The following is a 5000-nucleotide window of genomic DNA, read 5'->3' as shown; positions in this document are numbered from 1 at the left end:
ATGCTAATCTTAGTATAGCAGTGCAGGGCATTGTGTGTGGTGCAGAATAATAATGACTCTAAGCATGCACAAACGAGGATGGAAGATAATAGAATTCTGGATGGAACCCAGATGCTCTGCTGCTAAAGGCAACAGCAGCAGAGAAGGAAGATGGCTATGCAAATTAAGAGGAACCTAGATACGTTTTACAATTTAGGGTCTGTAACTTTGGACATAATACTATAAAGTAAGGCAGTACAGAAATCATTACTACGAGAAAAGCAAAGAAATGATCTAGCAGAAAACATTTTAAAATGATTTTATTCTTCTCTCAACACACTAACTCCAACCCTGTCTTCTTCTGTTATTACAGCCATCACACCACACCCCTGTACTCCAGCATCCCTCATCCTTGGCTTTCCTTAACACCAAAACTATTTAAGTATAATATATCCTGGTAGTCTGTGATCATAATTTCTGTATCTAATAAATGCATGCAGCATAATTTTATTAGCAAACATTTGCAAATTAATATAACTTCTGCTTTCTGCCTTATGAAGTTCTACTGTAAAATAATGAATTAAAAGTGTCATATCGGCATTACATTTTTTAAAATTTTGGAAGCTGAAGTGCTTAGACAATATAAGCAGTGTTAAATTTGTTTTGTTGTATTACTGTGTAACCTGGGAATGTTGCTGAAATGGGTACCTATGGATAAGACCACTGCCCTGGAAAACAAATCAGTATGTAATAAAAAGTAGTTAAGAAGGGAATGGTGGATTGCTTATATTTTGCAAGTCATTATTAGAAAGAAATAACAATGACACAGATGTCTCATCAGTGCTTCCATGTGCTGGAAGACAGGACATCTGACCAAACATGCATCACATTTGCAATGAAAACTTGTGCAAGCTCAATGGTTCCTTCACCTATTAGCCTTAATAAATCTCTTCTGCAGTTACAGGCATTGCCCTGAAGTAGCAGTGTCACTGAAAGACTCAACAACTGAGATATAATGCGTGCTTTTGTATGCGTCCTTTCTGTTTTCCCTTGTGTATCTGTTTATGTCTGTCTAAGTATCAGTATATCTATCTATGTGTCTGCTTCTATACAAACATGCACATACACAAGTAATATTACATATTTTATGCGTATGTTATATACGTCTCTCTCTGTTCTATGTGTGTGTGTGTGTGTGTGTGTGTGTGTGTGTGTGTGTGTGTGTGTGTGTGCTTTTATATATATATATATATATATATATATATATATATATATATATATATATATATATATATATATATATATATATATATAAAGAGAGAGAAGGAATGTATACACACACACACACACACACACACACACACACACACACACACACACACACACACACACACACACACACACACACACACACACACGTGCACACACATACAAACAGTTTTAGTATTTCTTGTTTTCTTCTTATTGAATGTGAAATCTCTTCTTTTGGATTGTTACAATGAATTCTGACACTTACAAGGATATTTTGGACTCAGTAAACACTAAAAAAGCAGGTTGGCAGCCTGCTTTACAATATTGTACCGCAGACTGCTAGAAGTGGAAAATAAGTTCCTAAGTCAATATGGCAAAAACGAGATGACAGTGAATATACAGATGAACCACGTGAGGGGTGACACTGATGCTGGTTGAGCTTCTTGCTGATGTTTACTGTCTAGTGAAGGATAGACATCTGTTACTTAAATCTGAATGAAACAGAAACTGGAATGGCATTTATGCCAGATGAGTGAGGGACTTTAAAAGTATCAGAAGAAGTGTGGTGAGGAACTAAACAAAAGATTTTTTATCTTGAGAAAGAGATTTACAGAAAATTTCTCCCAATATGCCTCTTTAGGTTTATAGCTACATGCAGGAGGCAGCAGAGAGAAGGTCTTTGGAAAGTTGGAAAGAAGTATATGGTAGACCAGAGAAATAAAGAAGATGTAAGAACCAAGTTGATGCAAGGAAGCAGAAATGAAGGTGAAACCACAATATTAAATATCGGGCATTAACCCCTAAGATATAGTAAGGTCAAATAATCTCTGAATCAATTAAGGCAGTGTGCTCTTCTGAAGTTACATATACCTCTTATGATGTTTACAGGTTATCTAGACACAGTTACATTAGCTTTCATACCAGTCTGTTATTTTATTTGTATTGCAAAGTGTATAGCGAGTTGTGCAATGTTTATTTAAAGTGGATCAATTGATTTATCATGTAATTTTTTTTACTTATTTAAATGTTTAAGAAGGTGGGATTCAGATATTCTGATGGATCTGTTAAGGTATTGTAGACAAAAGTGCTCAATAAATTGTATATTTATTTCATACGATTGCCAGTCTGACGTGGTATTTTAAGTTGATTATGTCTGTCATTTGTGCATTAAGATGTGGAATTCCATTTCTCTGTGGTCATATACAGGCATCTACATTGCTCTCTGCTAACTCTCACACAATGTATAAGCAAAGAGAGATTATTTTGAATTATATGCCCATTCTCGACATGTATAAGATGTGTCTAGTTTTTGACCACATCATAGCATTGAAACTGGAGTATAGGACAGACAGAGACTCAAACGGGAAGCAAAGAGATGGTATAACATATGGTGAGAAAATATGGAATGAGCAGGATGGAGGGGGGGATAAGAGTTTGTTCCTCCCATCTTCCTAGCTCATCAATGGCAGAAGAATTCAGAAAAGAATTAGATTAGAAAGTGTCAAACTCCTCCGCATAATATGCACAATGAGATGATAAGAAGGTTTACTTTCAAGGGATTGGAAACATGAATGTAAACAAGCCCTTGTTTTTGGCCATAATATCTTCTAGACTAGGTTCTTTAGCAAGGAATTCCATGGAAGCACTCGTAGAAAGGTGACTGAAAAAAAACGTTTCAGGGGGGGCACAACACATAATATTAAGATGAGTAAAATACATCCAAATGGATTCAAACCTCTGGCTTTGGCAATGAAATTCTCTAGACCAGTGGACTGTTAAGGGAAGCCACAGAAGAACTTAATACTGAAGGAGGTCTAAAACACAGGTTTCTGGGAAATCTAAGAGTAATGTTGAAGGCTGAAAACTGATCATTGGAAAACAACATACGAGCCATCAGGATGTTAAAACCATTTTGCCAGTGTATTGGCAAGGTGCTCATCACTTCATGAGCAGACTAAGTCATAGAGCTGTCACACCTATGCAGTATGCTGTGCCTTACTTTATATCTGCATAGTACATTATTAACTCATGGCACAGATTGCTACAAAATAGATCTCCATGGATTTGAATCTCTGCCTGCATGCCTCCCAAATTCTAAGCAATAGAATTCTGGACAAAGCTAGAAATAATGTGGGTGGGGGTGGGAGCAAAGGCCCAAAATCAGGACAAATTACATTATTTCTTTTATAATCTTAGAAAGATGCTAGAATAATAGGTTTTGCATTAACATGCGTTTTCCAAAAGGCATGAAGACTGGAACTCTAATGTATTTCTTTATTTAGTGGGTTCATACAAATTTTATGTGAAATAGATGAAAATATGCGGCAAAAATCTGGATAGCTGATAGGTATATCCGCCTTCCTAACTTACTGTTTAGGTCAGAGCATTATCAAGTGTAGCCAAAGAAGAACTTATAGTGAGGAGGGTCAGAAAGCACATACTCCAAGAGAATGCTGTGGAAACCTGCAGCATTATCATTGGTAAGCAACATATAATACTCAGACGATCAAACCCCTCAGCCTTGGGTATCAACAATGGAAGCTGTTCAATGAAACTATTAACTTAACTTTATTTCAACATTTCTTGGCTAGGTACATCAGCACTCAGCTCACTTGTACAATGGATGCCAAGGTCTTAGAGCATTAAAAAGGAGTTTTCTTTATTTTTGCCATTGTATGAGGCATTTCGTTTCTACATATATGTGTGCACATATACAAATTTTGACTGTTGCTAGAAAGCAACTATCATGCAATATATGACTGAAGACAAATGTTTTTGTTTTAATTGCCCTTTTTGGGCATGTGGTTGGTGTGATAATGTGTTTTTTCATAAGATTATGGGATGTAAAAGGTATAGGACAGAGATGAAAAACAGCAGTAAGCAGATAGGATGAGAAAAGGTGAAAAGATAAGGATTGAGGTTGATGAAGTGCATTGGAACTCAGGAACATATTAGGAAAATGATTACAGGAGTCATAAGGTGCTTCAGGCAAAGATTCGGATGAAGTTCCTGTTCCCGGAATGAAAATGCTCAGTTTGAAACTTGTAATAAATTCTTTGTGTTTTTTACTGCTGCACTTTGTTTAATTTGGCTTCATCTGCTTGATCTGTGTGCAGTTTTATGCTTATCTCCAACTTGAATGACAGTTCCTTTGATTATAAGTGTTTTAAGTCATTCTGGTGCCAGATTTACGATTCTTAGTTTTTGAGAAGAAGCATAGCAAAGATGTGTAGCACATTTGCTTGTGGATAAGGAATAGTGCAAAACTGCCCTTCTCTAAATATGGTGGCTATGTGTGTCTGTGTTATGTTTGTTTCTGTACCAGGTTAGAGGTTAGAAATGAGAATGGAGAACTAAGGTTAATAAGGGAAGCACGCAGAGGGTAGCACACAAGGTGAGCCAAGAAGGAATTAGCTGAATGTAAGTTCTTTAGGGCCATATCTCACAGTTTCTTAACTCAACAATGTTAGATGACTCCATATTGAACATTCAGTTAGAAAGTTCCAGATTCCATGACAGAATGTATACACTAATGATAGGAATTTTATATTTTAAGAGAAAGGAACACATGATTAACAAGGCAAGATGATTACATCTCCATGGCTTTGAAACCCATATGCGAGGACAGTATCATTTAAACATTTGTCAGAGTATCAGAACATAGGATGGCAATATGAGAGAAATTCAACTGAACATGACTGAATCCATGCCTGTGTCACTCATAGCCTTTGAAGCAGAACATTAGCCAGATATGCCACTGAAGCACTCAG

This window comes from Protopterus annectens, chromosome 11.part0 (assembly GCF_019279795.1).
Source record: "Protopterus annectens isolate FY-2018-M chromosome 11.part0, PAN1.0, whole genome shotgun sequence".
NCBI classification, from domain to species: domain Eukaryota; kingdom Metazoa; phylum Chordata; order Ceratodontiformes; family Protopteridae; genus Protopterus; species Protopterus annectens.
The sequence above is the reverse complement of the archived record's forward strand: the minus strand, read 5'-3'. Positions refer to the sequence as shown.